The 20,722-nt window shown below is 46.6% G+C and overlaps 1 protein-coding gene across 9 annotated transcripts in view; it reads right to left on the reverse strand.

Moving 5' to 3' along the window:
• Positions 1–20,722, reverse strand: part of LPP (LIM domain containing preferred translocation partner in lipoma) — a 742,983-nt gene that overhangs the window by 681,644 nt on the left and 40,617 nt on the right. For 5 of the 9 annotated variants that reach the window (XM_062210206.1, XM_062210207.1, XM_062210212.1 and 2 more), the window contains exon 2: positions 10,849–10,963. The exons of 2 other annotated variants lie outside the window; for them this stretch is intronic. The gene's annotated coding sequence lies outside the window, so the exon portion shown is untranslated. Of the gene's footprint in view, positions 1–7,167; positions 7,297–10,848; positions 10,964–20,722 lie in introns of those variants that run through there. 2 more of the 9 variants (XM_062210208.1, XM_062210201.1) reach the window with 1 other exon arrangement.

Consider the following 20,722-nt stretch of genomic DNA (forward strand, 5'->3'; position numbering starts at 1 on the left):
TTGGATGAGGAAGCAGCCTGCACTGCCATCAGCAGTCAGATTGTATGGTAAGCTCCTTTCCCTTAAAGAGCCCTGGGACCAGTTCCCATCCAGCCAGCCAAAGCCCTGAAACAATGTGATGCCCTCCATGCCCTTCAAGAGCTTCCCTTCTGGAAGGAGAGGTGAGACTTGAACCAAGGCAGACAGGACAAGCACACAGAAGATGCACAGAGAGCAGTGCCGGTCCTTGCAACACACCACGACAGGGGTGACCGTTTACAGCCATTCCACAGACAAGGAAGCTCGGGTTCAAGGAGGATAACTGTCTGCAAGTATCACAGTCAGGATCCAAATCCGGATCCCATGCTCCTAAGCACCATCCAGAGACACTCCATTGCCTCACAGTTGCCCCTGCAGCACAGAGAACAGAGATTACCTCAAGTGCAGGGGAGAGCAGGTGCAGGCGGATGGATGACCAGGGACAACTTCTTTCAGCAGTCGTACAGGAGGAGCAGGAAGTCTACAGCTGAAGTGGGAGAGGTCATCTCAGGCTAAAGGGACAGCATGAGCTAAAGCATGAAGGTGAGAAAACACAGGGTACATTCGGGGAGTGGTAGGGAGTGTGGCTATTTGAAGGATGAGTGAGCCAAAGCATCCAGGCAGGCCATGGGAGACCCGACGGCTATCTGCTTATGGTAGATCCTTGAGCTTTTGCTTAATGCCCTTAAATACAAGGAAAATAACAAATATTTCAAAGCAGGACTGTGGCATGGTCTCAACTTCACTTGGAGTTCTATGCTTCAGGGCTAGGGCCAAGCAAATAGCCTTTCAGGATCCAGGCCAGTTTCAGAAATAATGGCCCATGAGTCCGTTTAGGTCAATGTAGAGAGGGACACTCTTTCCTGGCACTATGACTTTGGGGATAAGAAAGTCTACACTTATCTCTTAAATTCTGACCTTGAGAAGAGTCTATACAGCTCATTAAACAAGTTCCAGAGCCCAGCCTGAGCATAAGAACCCCAATATAGCTCGGGGAATGGGATGGAATGGTAGAATCAGAGGAACTGCACTTGACTCTTGGGTTCTCCATTTACTAACTACGGAAACGAGCAAGTCACTTTCTTTTAACAGAGGCACAGGTGCCTCCTTTGTAAAACAGAAACAATAATACGGACACAGCTAGGTTCCTGTGAGAAGGATTAATTTGTGAGATTGTACACAAGGTCATATGTGTCTTCAATAGGGCTGACATGTTCAGAATAGGTGCTCCTCCCCCGGAAGTCACTGTCGACGAGTGTAGTTAACAACTGCCCGATCCTCCTGGCAAAGTGGTCTAAATCGGGAGTTGTCAACAATTCTGTTCCCCCTGTTGAAAATTGAGCTGTATTCCCCAGGCAAGTCATTACATCTTTTTGTGCCAAATTGTTTTCATCTTTTAAATGACCCAGTAATCCCACTTTGGGCAATATACATAAGGGAATAATCCAAAAGGAAAAAAGAAGGCAATTTGTTCAGAGATGTTTTTCATAGTGCTATTTCTAGCTTTTTATATATCCCTCTATTATAGCACTTATCTCACTGTGCTGTAATTATCCACTCCCCTTCCATACGCCTCCAAATTATCTTTGAATCAATCCCCAGCACCTAGCACAATGCCTGGCATACAGTAAGAACTCAATAAATGTTTGTGGACTAAATGAATGGATAAGATGAAAGAAATCTTAAAGGAAACTCGAATGAGCAAAAACAAAACACTGTTTTTAAGACAGGATGTTAAATTGATTTTAAAAAAATGGTAGCTTAAGATTGAAAACTCTTTAAAGAAAGTGTGTGAAGATGCTTCAGGAATGAATTTTACATGGATTATTTTACATGAATTTCATTTGTGATTTGATCCAGGCGTAGGCCCACTGGAGGGCAAGCTCACTATGGGATAGTCAGGGGCCTGAGGTCACAGGCCGAGTCACTTTCCCTGATGGCTAGAGCTTGGAGCTTGATCACGAATCTTAGATCCTCAACTTCACTCAGCTACTACCTTACTGTGGGACATGGACTAAATGGCCTAACCTCTCTGAGCCCAGTTTCTCTACTGAAAAATGAGACACTTGCAAGAAAGTCCCTGATTCCAGAAAGGGATCAGAGGGAGACAGCACAGGCCAGCATATGAACTCAAATGCAAACAAAGCAGGTTGACAAGGAGGTGCCTGGGACCACAGTAAGGAGACACACTGAAACCCCAACTCCTCCAGCTCCCACAGAGCCAGCTAAGATGAAGGTTGAAGGACCTACACCATGAACAGGAGGCAGAAATCTCGACAAGAACAGACAACATAGCAAGCAAAAACAATATGTTAAATAGGGCCCATGAAGTCAACAGCACTCTGCAAGTCCCAGATTCTTGATGGGAAAGAATGCCTTATGAAAACACCCAGGGCGAGCACAGGAAGTCTCACGTTCTGCTGAGCTTCTCTGGGGCATTCCAAAGCTCTCTGTTGGGAAGGCAGACACCGGAAGCCATGGCCCTCCATGCATTGGCCCAAAGCTCAAGGTTGGAAACCAAAGCGGGAAGCACACACCCTCTTGGGGCCTAAACTTCCAGCTGCTTATCTGTAAACTCCACTGTACATATTTTCACACCCACCCTGCGTGTCCCGAATTCTTGCCCATTGGGTGCAACGTTTTACTGAAGCACATCACACTTGACATCCTGCAGACAATCCCTCCACACAGAGCCTGCTTCTCGCCAACACCCTGCTCACAGTGATCACCATTGCTTACCCTGACAACGGCAAAAGCCTCACTGGAACCTTCCTTCTCCTCTTGCCTTCTGCCTTGCAATCCACTTCCCCCCCATATAAGGGCATCCAGTTAGTGAGACGCCAGACAGAACGCCCCCGACCCACATCAGTACCTGAGTTCAATCTCCAGCTGCAGCTCCTGACTGGACGCAGACCCTGGGAGCAGTGGTGATGCCTCAGGGACTGAGTGCCTGCCGTGGGTGCGGGACACCTGGATTCATTTCCCAGCTCCCTGCACCTGGGCTGTTGTGGGCATGTGGGGAGTGAACCAAAGAATGGGAGTGTTCTCATTGCTTTCTTTCTCCGGGCCTCTCAAACACATAAACGAAATTTTTGAAAGATCTATTTCCCTTCACAGTAGCCAGAATGACACTTGTAAAATATAAGTCACATGGCTCCCATCACATGTGGACTCAGGTCTGAGTTGGCATGGATCTCCGGCTTCCTAACTGCTGGTTCTCCCCTCATGCTTCTCCTGTGCAGCCCACCACCTGCTCGCACATCACACGCATATCCCCCCTGCCTGCCTGCCTGTGCCGCCCTCTCACTCCACACGGCTGGCTCCTAGGCATCCAGCTCTAGGCTGAAACCACACCTCCCAGAGCCCTTCCTCTACTTACTCTCAGCTGAGCACTCTCTGTGAATCCTCCTCTGGGTTCCTGCCATTCCCTTTTATTTCCGTGTTCATGTCTTATCTACCTCCTCCGCACACCCCTACAAGAGTATGAGCTCTGAGGGATCATTGTTTCATGTGTTGAATTCTTCACTCTAAATGCTGTGCTGGGGTAGTGCCCAGAACAGTACAAGGCGCAGAAGTGGGAACCCAATCAAGATTGAATACAATTAGGTGAATGCATGACACAAATGGGAGACCTGATGGTTCACCTAGGGGAAAAGGAGAGAGAAGAACAGCTGACCCCCGAGCCTGGGAGCCAAGCACACCCAGATCACAAGTCCAAACGGACTCCAGCCACCGGTGCTTGCACATAGAGGCGGTAGGGCTCTCTCTCCCTCGGCTGTGGGCAGGTTCTCCCACTTCTCTCGGCCTTTCCTTTCCCAAAGGTTAAATGGGGATACTAGCACCTGCACTGTGGGAGTGCTTAGTACAGGGCTCAGCCCAGGCTAAATGATCTTGTCATCAACAGCAGCCCATCTTCCAGGGGAGAACAATGAGGCTCAGAGGCAGCTGTGCACACACCAGGTGGAAGAGGGAGTTAACAGCAGTCACACCTGCAGTCCTGCCTACTGCCCCATAAATCTGCTAACAACAAAAAGACAAAGGTGTTGCAAAAAGCTCACGGAAAACGAGCATCATCTTTTAGTCCCATGTTTTCATGAACTTTCTGCAGAACCCTCACTCCAGGTATCTGTCAGTTGTTGAAATATTCTGTCTTCTTCCAGAAAAGATATAAAGTACCTCATGAAGGACACACACACAGTTCCTGCATATTTTTTGAAGGGACAAACTGAGAGAAGGGGATGGGAAAATAAAATAAAGGAAAGAGACACACAATGCTGAAAATAAGAGGCAGGAGCCCCATGCCACTGGCTAGAGGTATGCTTCACATGTGGCTCTGTGCCTCCCAGAAGCCAACACAAAACCAAGAAAACACCTGTGCCCGGCCCTTTGGAATGCTTGCTGGCTGAAATGCCTCAGTCACTGTTCAGTTGAGAGGAACCTTGGTTTGCCACGGTCTTGCCAACCAGAATCTAGTATCCGCCCATTCCTATTCACATGCCCGCCTCTGAGATCAAACTAGTGGGGTTCAGATCCCAGCTCCACCACTGACTGTGTGACTCTGTGCAGCTTCCTGGATCCCTTGAGGGCTCAGGTTGTTTCTTTTTCTACAAGAGAGAGGTCAAGAAAACAGCACCTACATGGGCAAACAACATGAAGCATATCCACGCAATGGAGTATTATGGAGCCTCAGAAAGGAGTAATTCTCATACAGGCAACAACATGGATAAACCCCACAGGCCTGCTTAGTGAAATAAACCAGACCAAAGAAAAGGGCAAAGTTTGTATAATTGTACTTAGCAGTCAAATCCATGGAGACAGTGCAGCAGGTGCCAGGGCTGAAGGAAGGAAAAGGAGCTGCAAGGGATGGGTGCAAAGTTCCAGTTCTGCAAGGTGCAAAGATATCAGAGACAGACTACACCACAGTGTGGATGTCCTCAGCACTACCAAACTGTACACGTCAAAATGGTTGAAAATATATGTGCATTTCAGGTGTACAAAATTAGAAATAAGTTTAAGCAAACCAAAAGGATGAAATTCTGTCATATACAATGCAGAGGTCATTGAGCTAAGTGAATTAGCCCAGGCCAAGAAAGACAAGTACGGTATGATCTCATTCATGTGGGATCCAAAAAAATGCAAAAATGATCTCATAGAAGTCAGGAGTAGAATGGTGGTTAGCTGAGGCTGGAAGCCCGGGGTGAACAGGAGGACATTTCAGTTGACTAACAGATAGCAGAAGGTGATTCCAGTGTTCCATTGCACAGTAGGGTGACTACACATAAACAATGACGGGTGTATGTATGGGTAACCATAATTTTTAGGCAAAAATGGTAGAAGGAAGGATTGTGAATGTTTTCACCAAAAAGAAATACTAAATAGTTGAGGAGACAGTTATGCTTACCCTGCACTAAACATTGCTCACTGTCTCTACATGTTACTCCAAAAATATGCACAATTTTTATGTGTCAGTTAAAAATTAAAATTCAATGAAGTCAATCCAATTTCAAAAGTAGTGCCTACTCCCATGCAGTTGGGGTGGTGACTCAGTAATTGAGGTAAAGTATTTAGCCCAGTGCTTGGCACGCAGTTAGCCAGCAATTCACATCAGTTGTCCATATTAACAGTATTCACATTCACACTGATATTTCCAATGCTGATCTAGCACCCCTGCCCTTGGCCCCAGAGCAGGAAAGCCTCCCAAGCTGTCAATGTTCAAGGCAATCTCCTCTCACCTTCCCAGCAGGTCACTACCCAACCCCAGGTGGTCGGAGGAGGAGACAGGTTTCTGGAAGGTTCCATGCAAGTTCCTGTCTCCCAGTTGCTTCACAGCAGCTGAGGAGCTGCGACTTCCCTGCCCACCCCACCCCCTTCAACAGTGGCCAGAACAATGGGGCTCTCGGAGCACTGCCCCTGCTCTCTTGCCTCCGTCACTCAGCAGCACTGCGTCCAAGTGCTTCCCCTGCAATGGCGCAGAGTGAGCGACTGAGCTGACTCAAGGAGAAACCCATTATGGCTGTGTCACATGCAAGGGATGGAAGAAGGCAGTGCCCTCTTAGCCTCTGTCCTCCCAAGCAGGCTAAAGTGTGTGTGTGTGTGTGTGTGTGAACACTAGTCAGGGTCAGGGCTCACCTCTGAATGGGGGTAATATTCCAGAATTTGCACAGCCCCAAGAGCAGTGGCAGCGGCTTATTAGGTGGAAAGCGCTACTGGGTTTCTCGCAAAGATTACGCCTAATTTTCACAGTCACAGACGAAACGGAAATGATGGTCTACACTATTTAACTCGGCCTTCTGCACAAGGAAAAACAGAAACAAGCCACAGAGGAGATCAGGAGGTTGCAGCTAAGCAATGTTCAAATGACCCAGAGAAGAAAAGGTTAAGTAGAAATGAAAGAAGGAAAAAACGGAAAAAGGAATTAGGAAAAATTAGCATCTGAGCCCAGGTAACAGGATGGGAAAGATATCTGAACCGGGAGAAGTAAACCCCAGTCTGGCACGTGCCTGTTTTCTCATCTGCCCAGGGGCAACCTCTTCTGCTGGGCCAGAAGCGGCAGTTTAGCTCGAGAGGAAGGAGGAGATGGTCTAGGTTCGAATTCCGCATAGTGAGCCCGGTGTCTTTGGGGCAGATTAGCCTCTGCTGCCCATTGCCATGCTATACAATGGGATGGTTAAACTGAACCTCCTCTAGACAGCACATCGGGTCTACACAAATCCCTGTGTGCAGGCTGCTCCTGCACACTGTTGATGCTGCACAAACCTAGTCCAACCATCACTCTGCTTTCCAGCTAAAACCACTGCTCCCCGAATGTGCACAAGCCTTCATTTTGGCATTTTGCTTTAGCCCTAGTGATCAAACAGATGACAGCACTCTCAAACTCTCTTTCTGCCCAACTCAAGGTAGGCCACAGGTGGGAGGAGATAATGGTCTATTTTTTTTTTTTTTAATAAACAATTAGAACTTTTCCCATCTCTAAACCTCATTGTGAGAAGCACTCCCCCTGGGAAAGCAGCTGTCCACACCCCACATTAAAGCCGTCAGAGCTCCCAGCAACACATCGCATCACCGTGCAAGCGAGCCAGCCCACAGGGCTATTAGCCCCGGGTCCGCGAGCACAGACACCATTCGCTCTGGCAATAATGATGTACTCACGCGATGCCAGGCCCCACGGGCAGCCGCTCTCCCTCTCATACGCCCTCAGTGCCACTGCAGCAAGGAGGAGTCCTGCAGCCCGAGGGGAGCAGAACTGAGATTCTCTCCCCAGCGTCCAGAGCAAGGGGCAGAGGAGTGGAGAGGGAAGAGTGGGGCCGGGGGGAGGGGGAGGACGTTGTTTCTGGAAACAAGAATTCAAATCCTGCTTCTCCTAAACCCTGAGTCACCTCCTTCCCTTCCAATAGATCAGTGTAGTGGGTAAACATTTCCAAATATGGGGAAGCCGGCTGGAGGAGGTCAAAAAAAATCACCCTTCCCTCCTCTGGCACTTGAAGAACATGCCCGACTTCAGACAGAATTCCTTACTGGGAATCAATTATTAACCCCCAAAGACATGGAGCCCCAACCCTTTCATACACTGTCCCATTACAGGAAAAAGCTCCCTCGCCGAAACAAGGAAATGACTGCTTTGAAAGATCTAAGTTCAGCTTGCAATGGAACCACCCAGAATACAAGTACCTGGATGCAATAAATCAATTAATTAGGGGGAGGGAGAGGCACTGTGGGGATGCACCTGAGAAGCTGCTAAGACTCTAATTCAAAAAATAATAATAATAATTAAAAAAACCGGAGAGAGGTGGGATCTTCAATTCCTACAGTGAAGAGTCCGGAAACAACCCACTAGCCTCTGTCCCCAGTCCCTGATTCTCTTGTATTGGGCGTTCTCCTAGGAACTCAACTTTGAGTTCTTGATGGGACAGATTCTAGGGTTTGAAGACCTGGAATAAAACCAGACTGCAAGGCAAATGTTGTTGCTGGGCAGGAACACCTGAGATGCTCCAGTTCAATTTGCAACCTTAGCTCCAACACTGGCCCAGTGGGGTGTTCACAGACTAAGTGGGAGCAGGGAAGCCAGCCAGAACGAATCCAGACGAAAATGATGGCAGACTGAATGAGAGAGATAGACACTGAGGAAGTAGGGAAAGGAATCCAGCCACCATACTTGGGCTTCCCAGAGGCGCCACGTCTTGCTGTGTCCTGCTCTATGGTTGGGCTATGAGGTTTTTGGAGGCCAGATGAGCTTTGCCAGAAGCACTGCCCATTTCCAGGCTCATTAGCCTGCACCTGGCTTGTTCTCACCCCCAAGGAGTCTCCAAGCTGCAAACAGCCCTGGCCAGAGGTTGAGGGGACCAAGCACCAAGCCCAAATCACTCACTCCTTAGAATTTTGTACGAGTCAGCTCTCCTCTCCTAGTTTACGTTTTCCCATCTGCAAGCTGGGTAGGTATCCCAAAATAGCCCAACGATGCACTCTTTCCAACTTGGTCTCTCCAGTCACCATAAACTTATTCTGATTACTTGTTTTATATTGTAACAAGCATGCCAGAAGCAAATAGTTCTTTTTTTATTGCATGTTTAATGAAGGAACACTAACTTCCATGATTATTAAAACAGGTAAGGAACATGATCAAAGAACCTTCTACCACATGCCAGATCAGAATCCAGTACAGGGTTCTCATCTCTGCACCCCTCCCGGGGGTTCTCAGAGATAGGTTTGAAGAAGAAAAGGATGGTCCTCATTCTGCCCGCAGTGCACAGGAGCACTGCCTAGGAATGGCCTGAGAGCTCTAAAAACCAAGGGGCCAGAGGCAAGGCACAGGAACAGATATGAAAACCAGAAGGAGAGATGAAATTTACCTTCCATTTTGCAAACAACACTTGAAGATCAGTTTCCCCCACCACAAAGCGCCCTTTGTTTCCTTAATGTACATGTGCCTCTCTCTCCCCAGGCTGCTGGGAACCACAGCCCCACTGCCTGCAGTTTGTGAATCCCCCCATGGCACCCCTGAGGTCACCCCAGATGCAGAGATCATCACCTCCTACAGCTGCTAATTTCCTTATATGGAACCAAAATCTAGCTCCCTTGCCTTCAACCTCCTACTCCTCATTCTGCCTCTTAGGACCATATGTCAACCTATGCCTCATTGGTTTGGAATTTTGGTAGGTGAATATGAACACAGAAACAAAGCTATCCAAAATCTCAGCTCTCAATCACTGTGGCTGTTCTCCTGACCACATCACACTGCTGACTCCTGATGCATCTGTTGCCAACTGGAAATCCATTGTTTTGGGCTTTTTCCAATGTATTACTGCTGAGCAACCCACTCAACATATGTACTGCTGCCCTTGTGGCCTCATAAGACGTACCCTATTAAATCCCAGCCAGATGGACTTCTGTAGCTTAGTGAGAAATCAGAGAAGATAAACCTTCCTGAACAGCTCTACATACACCTCTACCCCCAAGGGCCATGCCACATTTTGGGCAAAGCTCAGGGACACAGATCCCATTCCCAGCTCACCACCACTCTCCAGTCCTGCAAGGCCTAAAACTGTCTCTAGGATGCAAGACCATTCCAAGAAACATGAAGAGAGATGCTCTGGAGGAAAAGGGGGTCTTGCCAACATAGCTGTCAGAATAACAGAGCACCAGGACCAGCTCGCTGATCACAGGACTGGATGCCTGGGAGCCCAACAACCTAGCACTATTCTGGACCTCAGGGTTTTCCGCTTTGTTTTTACTTCTGTTTGCTTGAAAAACTACTCTTTTCTTTCGGAGTTCTAATGGCACTATTCAGAGTCAAGGTCCATGCAATAAGAATCACAATGCCTTACGTTAGTTAACTACACTGTGACATGTATTGAATGCTTTTCCAGACAGTCTCATACTAATCCCCACTGACAACCATCTCTGGAGGTAACATCATACCCATTTTAGGGACAGGAAAACAGAGAGAGGTTAAGTGTATACTTAAGGTCACCCCAACAGTTAAGAGGTGTAAAACAAAAAAAAACAAACAAAAAATAAACTGGTTTAGGGGTTAGACTACTTGAGATTCCAGTTCCAATCCTGCCCCATACTAACGGTTTGACCTCTGGCTAACTGTTTAACTGTTCTAGACCTCAGTGTCTACACCTGAAAATTAGAGATTAAAATTGCCACTCTGCTACCTCTAAGAGCAGTTATAAGGATCAAATGAGATAATGAGAGGGAAAGTCCTCTGGGAAGAGGGAAGGCATTATAAAAGTGTAAGGGATTACCCTGTGATGACTTGTAAATGACTGTGCATTCCATTACAACTACAGAAAGCAGTGAGGTCATTCACAAGACAAAGACACAGTAAGGCTGTGGGACTTCAGGGGCAAGGGTTTGCTATTCCGCAGGGTTATGTCTGCATGCTGCTCACTCTTGCAGTTCAGAGTTCCGCAACAGCTGTCAGGTTTTCAAACTCAGAGTCCTGCATGCCTACAGGATGGCTCCAGACAAAAATCTCTTTTTCCAGCTAAAAGAAAATACTGAGCTAAAGGGAGGTAATAGAGATGGACATTTGGAAGACTCCACGAGATTCTACGTTCCGGAAATGTGACCTATGACGTTTTTTCCTTGGAGAGGTTGTTATAAACACAGGCTCCAGTCTCTCTGAAATAAGTCCACAGGGAGAGAAATGGAAGGAGCTATTTACCAAAGAGAGCACAGAGGAAGCTCTCACGCATAAATCAATCAAGGGTGTAAGATATTTCAAGTTGCAAAGACCAGAAAGATAGGAATCTCCAAGCCAGTAAACCTCCCAGCCCTACTCACAGGAATCCCAGGCAGCAGGCAGCCGCTGAGCCAATTACATACCAGAGGTCTTGCTGAAGATCACCTGGGGTGGGGGCTGGAGGGGACCCCAGGAGCTCTAAGAACACAGGTACTGGTCTGGCTTCCAATACCCTCGCTGTCAGGATGTCCTCAATTCCTGTAAAGAGCCAAGTCATTGCTGTCATTTATGGAGGGGCCAGATCTCCCCCCCCCCCCCCCCCAGAAATCCATCTCCAAAGCTGAGGAGCACACAACTCAAGGATGACTGTTTTCTGGCTGCCATGGGATCAGTGCTTCCTTGCACTGAACATGTGAGAAAGGCACTAGATTAATGCGCTGCATGGATGTAGATGTGTGAGCACCTACTGCGTGTGTGTGCCTGAATCCCCAGGGACATACAGCAAACAACTATGAAGACAGGACAACGCCAAGGAGCTCCCAAGCCTGGTGCAAGAAAGAAGCTGACCGATGTGGTAAAGTGCACACCCTGGGGTTCTGGAGGATCCCTCCTAGTAGAGATGCTGGACCTTGGGGCTAGGTATTTAAAGAGGGTTGGGCAAGGGGAAGAGATGAAAGAGCAAAGGGCAATCCAAGCCAATGCAAAGATCTGAATCCAGGGAATAGCAAGTTAGACTCGAGCTTGGAAGATGTATCACTAATGAGAGAGGAGCAGATGAGTAGAGACACACAGAAGTAACTCAGCAAGGTAAAGCAGAGTCAAGTGGTTGTACACTAAAGTGATTGGGTTGTACTCCTGATAGCAGTGTGATTTTGGACAAGCAAATTCCAATTACACTGTTAATGAGGCTTGAAAATAGGTTCTTTGCCTCCTTACAGCCAAATACTAACAACAGCAGCAACTGCAATAAGTGCTTACTCGGTGCTAGGCATGGTACTAAGCAGGTTAACACAAGCTATGTCATTTAATCTCAGCAACAACCCTGTGAACAATGCAACCTCACTCCCTGATAACAGATGAGAAAATGAAGGCTTAAAGAAAAAGTAGGAGTGCCAGAGATCCTGAGTCCCAGGATTACCTAATTCACAGTGCAGACTCAATCCCTTGTGATGCCAGACTGCACTCTCCATTTTCCAACTGTCCTCTTTCTCATTGCCCTGATTCTCCCTGTCCCATTCCTAGAAGATCCTTCTCACATACTGAGCATGCCTAACAACCACCTGTAGCAAGTAGCCGTCTCCCAAAGTGCTGGAAACTCCTTATATGCCCTGCATTCCCACCCGGCTTCGGGATCAGGGGCCCTGCCCTTGTTCTCAGCACTGTACATACCATGGGCACTCAGTGACTCTGTGCATTCAACTGGACAACACCTTCGAAGGCTGGGCCAGGGAGGTAGCACACCACTGTCTGTAAGCCAACTCTGTTCTGCACAGAATTGAATGAACTCATCTCTAAAAGATTCCCAGGGTCCTACAGGGGAGGCATGACCAGGTGGAATGATGCAGGTCAAGAACCCTATGCAAGGCGCAGCTACTCAGAAGCAGCATGGCCCTGAGCCTCCAGTCCATTCTCCAAAGGCTCAGCAGGAGCTGGAGAGATAAGAGTAATTCCATAATCCAAGTGGCCCACAGACACATGAAAAAAATGCTCAGGATCACTAGCCATCAGGGAAATGCAAGTCAAAACCACAATGAGGTTTCACCTCACTCCAGGTAGAATGGCTCTCATACAGAAACCAACAAACAACAAATGCTGATGAAAATGTGGGGGAAAAGATACCCTAATCCACTGTTGGTAGGAATACAAACTGGTAAAACCATTAGGGAAGACAGTATGGAGATATCTCAGAAATCTGAATATAGACCTACCACACGACCCAGCCATCCCACTCCTGGGAATTTATCCAAGGGAAATGAAATCAGCAAATAAAAGAGCTATCTGCACCCCCATGTTAATTGCAGCTCAATTCACAACAGCTAAGACATTGAATCAACCTGAATGCCTGTCAGCTAAAGACTGGATAAAGAAAGTATGGGATATATACCCTATGGAATACTATACAGAGGTTTAAAAAAATGAAGTCTGGTCATTTACAACAAAATGAATGAATCTAGAAGACATCATATTTAAAAAAAAATCATACTTAGTGAAATAAGCCAGTCCCAAAGGTCACATACTATATGCTCTCCCTGATCTGTGAGAATAGAGCACCTAAAAGGAAATCTGTAGAAGTGAAATGGACACTTTGAGAAGCAATGACTTGAACAGCGCTTGTCTTACTGTTGAGGAACAGTTGTTTTGGTTTTTCTTGTTTGTTTGTTTGTTTTCTTAATAGAGAATGGGACTGGGATTGGAAGAGAGAGGAGGAGGTGGGGTGGGAGTGTGGATGGGAGAGCAGGTATGGTGGGAAGAATCACTATATTCCTAAAGTTGTACTTATGAAATTTGTACTCATTAAATAAAAGATTTCTCTGGTGAAAAGAAAAAAAAAAAAAAAAAACCTGACAATGCTGCACTCTCATTTTGGACTTTCAGTCTCTAGAATTGTGAGAAATAAATGTTTGTTTTTTTAAACCAAAAAAAAAAAAAAAGTATTCCCTTAAGAAACAAAACAGCCATGTCCCATCAAGACGGGAATTTGAGTTAAAAGTGCTTCTAACAAACTATCCCGAGTTAAGGGAGTTCTAGGCTAGTGTCTCAGCCCTGGGAACCCTCACAACCTGTGGCTTGTACTAAGCCACCTGGTCTCTCGCTCTTAAAAACAACAGGGGGTGAGCTAGCACAGTGGTTTGGAAACTTTTTTCTTCCTAGCAACAGGATTTTTCCTTTAAGTAATGCTTTCAGATGCTTAGCTTATAAACTGGGAGGAAGCAGAGGGGCTCAGGCTGGCTCTAGGGCTCGCCTTGCCTACCCAGCTCACATCACTAGTCCCTCTCCTCGGCACCCCAACCTCAGGACCACTCCAGAAGCCCCCCAGGACCCCCTCTGACCCCACCCCAGCACTCCAGCCCTGGTGCCACTCAGGGCTTAAGGGAGAACTGCTTGAAAACCACCAGACGTCTAAGCATTGCAAAGTATCTTCCAGCCCTTCCAAAGTCTGACACTGACCTCCTTAAGTGCCAGTAAGACAGGCACTATGTGGGGTAGGATCTTATAGCAGGGAAGAAAGAGGCCTCGAATTAGAAAACGAGAGTTATAGTATACAAGACTCATCAGAAAGTTCATGGAAATGTGTGTTATGAAAAATATACACAGATGTCAAAATAATTTTACCCCAAAATAAACCTACCTTTTAATTCCATTTTTCCCTGAGGTTTTTTAAATACCCTTGTATTTAGGACCTATTTCCTCTCAAGCAAGTTAATCACTCTCAACCTTTTATTTTTCTCACCTATAATATAGAAAATTATATTGTTTATCTACCTAGATAATATTATTTTTATGAGAATTACCTAATTTAAGAAATTAGCATAATACTACAATAAAAGCTGTATTATGATCATCCAATCCAGAAATATATCTAAGTCTGTGGATGGAAAAGCCAGTAGGGGGGTTAGCTTTGTGGCACAGTGGATTAAGCCACCACTATGCCACCAGCATCCCAACTCAAAGCACCTGTTCAAGTCCTGGCTGCTCTGCTTCCAATCCAGCTTCCTGCTAACATGCGTGGGAAGGCAGCAAAAGATGACCCAAGTGCTTGGGCCCCTGCATATGTAGAAGACTAGGTTGGAGTTCCTGGTTCCTGGCTTTGGCCTAGCTCAGACCTGGCTATTGCAGGCATTTATGGAATAAACTAGAGGATGGCAGATTCTCTCTCTGTCTCCTCTCTCTCTCTCTCTCTCTCTCTCTCTCTCTCTCTGTCTCTCAGGAATCTTTGAAATTCATGGTGTTCTTGGGCTTCCAAGGATGACAACCAAGATGGTCAAAACAAACAAAAATCAGTTTGAGAAAACCAGCACGCCAGGTCACTGGCACAGGTGGAAGTGTTAGCTGTGAATTCCCTGCCCCAGTTGCCACAACAACCTGCTAAAAGGCTTGCAAAACCCCATCTTTTGCCTGAGCCTCAGTTTTCATGTCTGTAAAACAAAAATAAGAACAACTTCTACCTTATTGCCATGTTTTTTAGAGCAAAGAAGTGTGTGTGTGTGTGTGTGTATACAAAAGGGGGGGGAGGCTGCTATGGCTTAGTGGGTAAAGCCACCACCTATGACGCCAGCATCCCATATGGCACAGTTCGAGTCCCAGCAACCGCACTGCTGACTCAGCTCCCTGCTAATGAGCCTGGGAAAGCAGCAGAAGATGGCCTAAGTCCTTGCACCCACTTGGGAGACCCAGAAGAAGCTCCCGGCTCCTGACTTCAGGTTTCAGACCAGCCCAGCTCTGGCCATTGCAGCCATTTGGGGAGTGAAGCAGTGAATGGAAGATTCTCTCTCTCTCTCTCTCTCTCTCATTCTCTCTGTATCTCTGCTTTCAAATAAGCAAATCATTTTTTTAAAAAAAAAAAAAAAAGGAATTCCATAGCTCCTGAAAATTTCACAGTTCTACACATATATAAAATATTATTATAATTTTTACTTTAACCTCAAATCAAAAGTTAAACCACTGGAAAAAATAAGTAAGAATGTGCCCAAAACTTGAGAATCGTCTCATCTTGGGACTCCTCCTTCAACTGCAAGATGTGTCGTCACTAACCAAGTTACTGCCACAGCTTCCTTGCACTTCCTGCAAATGCTATCCAGTAAACACACACTTCACTGTGACTTTCCTAACTGTCCCATCACTAGCGTTCTAAACTGCAGAAAAATAATGTCCACCCACCAACAGGTCAGCACTGTGGGCCTCCAGGATGAACCCCAACTCAACTTACATTGCTACATGGATCCGGGCTCCAGGCAGGAATGTCACCCCCAATTCCACACAACCCCAAGGTTTTGTTCATGCTTCCCTCATGGAGCTGAACCTCCAAATATGAGAGCAAAATCCCTTTCATGGAGAATAAGGACACGGACCCCATGGATGTGCTCTGTGATTGTGGTATGGTCAGCAGGGTCTTCATTGACCTATCCTTTCTCTATTAAGGGCCCCACCAATGACCAGTTCACAAATGTCTACATCAACATAATGTCAACAGCAACATAATCTTGCTGTTGACAAGATTCTCACATGTCTCATCTTTTTCACTGTCTGATATCAGATGCAATCATGACACTCGTTTTACAAATTTTATAGTAAATGGTTGAACTGTTAGCACATGGCAGCCCTGAGCTCTAGAACCTGTGTGCACTACACTCTGTCCCCAGCAGCAAGCAAGGTGTCCTGTAAACCTCATTACAATAGGTGCAAGGCTGCCCCATGGCCAGCTTACCATATGACCCTGGGCAAATCACTTTCCCTCTCTGAACAACAGTATTTTCATCCATAAAATGAAACTTCTTAAGTCACCCACATAGCTACATATCCTTCTCTTTCCCTCCAAGACTCCAGAAATGAAACCCTAAAGAGGAACCACCCAGGTAACATCTCACACTTAAGTTTGCTCACTTCCATCCCTGAGTTTCTCCTCCCAACCATCAAAGTGCATCCAGAAAGCAGGAAGGGGTCTGACCTAATGTCAAACAGCTACCGAGACCCTACGGGGAACTCCATCAGCATGCAGGCAAGCAGGTCAACCCTGGAAAACAACCTGCAGCCATGGTCATGGTTCAAGAACCTCATCAGCAAATTGTTAGGTTGAGTAGAAATTTTAAAAAACATTTATTTATTATTTACTTATTTGAAAGGAAAAGTGACAAAGAAGGACAGACAGAGATCTTCCATTTGCTGGTTCACTCCCTAAATGGCCACAATGGTCAGGGCTGGGCCAGGCTGAAGCCAGGAGCAAAGAACTACTTCTGGGTCTCTCATATAGGTAGAAGGGGCACAAGTACTTGGGTCACCTGCTCGTGCCTTCCCAGGCACATTAGCAGGAAGCCAGATCAGAAGCAGAGCATCTGGGGCTCAAACAGGTGCTCTAGTATGAGATGGATTATTCACTCCGCAAATGGCTGTAACTGCTGGCTGGGCCAAGTCAAAGTCAAGAGCCTGGAACTCCATCCAGGTCTCCCACATGTGTGCCAGGGGCCCAAGAACTTTTCTGCTGCCTTCCCAGGTCCATCAGCAAGAAGTTGGATCAGAAGTGGACCAGCAAGGACTTGAACTGGCATCCATATGGCATGCCAGCAATGCAGGTGGTGGCTTAACTCACTGTGCCACATGCTAGACCATACAAGCAATGTCTTATATCTGTGGCTCATAATGCTAGCTTTGATTGGCAATCTTCAATAAGCTCCAGATGTGAAAGCATTAACACAGGCTGCACCAGGTACTCCCTATATGCCCCATGGCCTGTGGGCTATATGAGGGAGGTCCATAAAGCATCCTTCTTTCCTTCAATATGCTTAGGACATTCACTTCTTCTTTTGTGTAGGAAACTGCTGCTGCCTGGCCACAAGACTCCAGTTTGGATGTTGGAAGTCATATCCGCATGGCAGGCCACTGTGCCCTCCCTGTGAACTCTCCAGAAGCTCAGTGTTGACTGCCAGGGCTCTCCCAGGACCACAGGATCCTAAACCTGGCACAACTCAGGTCAACAGTCCAAGCCCTACAAACCACAACTTGGGTGCAGCACTTAATTCCATCATTCACACAGCTTCATGGATGCCTGCATGGGGCAGAGCGATGAGATGATGCTGGGTTTCCTTTATCACTGGCCCAGCTCCAGTGTCTTACACGGCTTCCCACTGGCAACAGAATAAGCCCAAGTGCTTTAACCATATAGCCCACTTTCCTCAACAGCCCAGACTCAACCTCGTATCCCCAGCCTAAACACACTCCCCCTGGCACTCAGCTTATTCAGAGCAAACTCTTCACCCACACTGTTTCCTTTGCCTGACCTGTGACCCTCCATCATCACCCAACACCAAATATCCACATTGCACACATCCGTCAAGGCCCACCTCCGGCAGCTCTCAGTAGGAAGGAGACCACCCTTTGCAGAAAGATAGTTACTTATCAGCAGTGTCTCATGTGTTACAGGATGTCTGGCATCCTTGGCCCTGGACACTCAATGCCAATGGCAACACAGCTTCTGGTCATTGAGATGCCAAACATTTCTCTGCTACATTGCCAAATGGCCCTTAAAGAGATGGTGCTGCCTCCACCTGAGAATCCCTGGACCACGACCACACTCTGTGAATCCCCAGTTCTCAGCCTATTCAGAACAGTCTCTCCTCCCTGGATGTATTCAGTCAGCTACTCAGAGGCATCAACCACGACTTTCCTTGTACTGTTCATACTCCGCACCCTACTTGTTTCTGTTCCCAGTGTGGAAGAGTCCATGCCTTACTTCTCTCCACATTGCCCAATCTTGACTCTGGGCATATAGTATGTGTTTAATAAAAGTTGTGAACAAATAACGAACAAGCAATGTAAACAAGACAAGTGTCCTAGGCCATGATTCTTAGGAGGGGATTAAACTGAAAATTTCAAATGAAAAAGTGCAAATGAACTTCTGTTTCAAAACTAAAGAGAACTCAACTCAGAAATCAAAGGTAGGCAAATGGTCTGCTTTTTCTAGAATAAAGCATATTAATTTTACCTGATTTATATAAACATAAATATTAAATCTGCTTAATTGTATAATAGCATTATAACTATAAATATTAGGCATTTCAAGTTCATAACGCCTAGGAATTTTTAAATGAATGTTTTGGGAGAAGACCCCCTCTCTCAACTGACTCAATCGGAGTCCATTTCCAGCCTCTAAAACACTTTTCTATACTGTAGAGACAGATTGCTACAAACTGCATTTCCTAAATGCCCTCAAACTTAGGAAATTAGGTTCCACCAGTGAGATGTGCTTCCATGAGATTTGGAAGGTGTAAGTAAAACTAAACAAAAGCCAAGCCCATCTGGCAATCTAGTGCCCAAATCATGAGGCTACTGAGCAAAAATTTCAGTGGCTTCCTAATCCCATCATGCTTATCGCTGGATTGTGGCTGTGGAATAAATTCTTAAGCCCAATAGCTCTGGAGGTAGCCTACTGGTTCACATGGCTCCTGTCTTGCTAATAATTGTGTTAGCATCTCTTTCCCTTCATTAACACCTTTCTACTTAAATTACAAGGAATGTCTTTTCTGGACTTAGGCCTGATAGATGCAAAGAGGGACAAAAACAGCCCAGTTAACTGATCATCTCTTCCTCAGTTTCTTATTTGCCCTAGATCTTTGTCTATTCCTAAAATAATCTTTTTTTCCTCACCCCTGTGAAAGAAAGAAAAGTATCTCACTTTTCTGTAATGAGCCTAATAGACCTAGTAGCAGGTGCAATAAGCTAATCAGAATTGCACAAACTAGCTTACGGTCAGTGCAATCTCTAATTCATATAAAATGACGCATGATTACAGCATAATTACTGGCTCTTTCCTGAACGTCTGCTTTGACTTCTTTGTTTTCCCGATTTACCAGTGGATACCCCTGTATCTCACAGAGGTACCTGCTACAGATCTGGCCCATCTAGCTCTGTGCAGCCCCACAGAGCACCCCACCAGCAATGATTCTTCCTGTCCTAAAGGGACCTGTGGCAGATTGTATTTTCCAACAATGGTCCCAGCAATATTTCCCAAACCTCATGATCTTCAGAAGTTTGTGGGTCTGCCAAGATGTGGACTCTATACTTCCTCTCCCTCTGAACCTGGAGAGATTGGGACTACTCCAACCAAAGGAGTAGAGCAGGCTACTGCCTAGAGCCTGCCAGTGCTCTCTCTCTCTTCTCTCCTTCCTGCCCCTCTCTGTCTCTAACTCTCTCTGCCTCTCTTTTTCCCCCCCGCCCTTTCTCTTTTTTCTCCCCTTTCTCCAGGCTTACCCTTTGAAACCAGGCACTATGCTGACTCCAGGCCACAGGGAGAGACCACATACAGATATTCCAACCACTAGCCCTGGCTAAGGCCTCCACTGACACGTGAGCATCCAGATGCCCCAGCACCCAGCCTTCGCATCTTCCAGCTGAGGCCTCCGGCACTGCGGAGCAGAGGAGCTATGCCCCCTTTGCTCTGTCCAGATTCCTGACCCAGAAACTCCAGGAGCATAATGAAGAGCTGCTATACGTGCTTAAGTTCGGGGGAAATGTGTTACACAGCAATAAATAACTGGAACAAAGCCTTCTCTTTTTAACCTTCCTTTACCTTCATCGGTACCTCCTCTAACCATGCAAACGTGCCTTCCCCGACTAAGGACCCACCACTTTCATGGATACTGGTTTCTTGAGGGGGTCTGTGGTGGGGAGAAAGGGAGGGGGTGGCCTATAACAACAGACCTGGGAGGTGGCACAGTTCATGGAGAAAACAAAACATACATGAGGACCCAACAGCCCCAGACTTGAGTGTGTCTACTGAGGAGGTAATGTTATCTCTCTAGGCTTCCATGTCCTCATCTGCGAAATGGGTACAAGAGTAATGCCTGGCTGTTGCAGGCACTGGAGGATGAGAAGCTGGGTGAGAGGCACCACACTCTTCCATTGGCAAAGCAACTGAGCCCATGATACAGCACAATAGCCACACTACTCTTACACCCAGCACGGAGCCCATGGCCTGTACATAACTGGTAGTTAGAAAACAGTAAGCCTGTGCTATATTCCAAGCAAAGGGTACTGTCATTTCAAGGCAGTCAGCTACGGTGGTTAGGAACTCAGGTCCCTGGAGCCTCTTATGTGGTTTCAAGTTCTGGCTCGCTCAAGACTCATTAGCGTCTAACCTTCTTGTTTCCTTACCTGTAAGACAGGGACAGCAAGAGTACCTTCCTCAAGGGTTCGGTCAGAGGAATGGGTGAAACACTGACCAACAGTGGCTAGCAGACAGACGTTGCCAGCTAAGTGGCACCACGCGACACCGCCTTAGGATGCAGGTATAAATCCTGTTGTATG

This window comes from Lepus europaeus, chromosome 2 (genome assembly GCF_033115175.1).
Source record: "Lepus europaeus isolate LE1 chromosome 2, mLepTim1.pri, whole genome shotgun sequence".
In the NCBI taxonomy this organism is placed as follows: domain Eukaryota; kingdom Metazoa; phylum Chordata; class Mammalia; order Lagomorpha; family Leporidae; genus Lepus; species Lepus europaeus.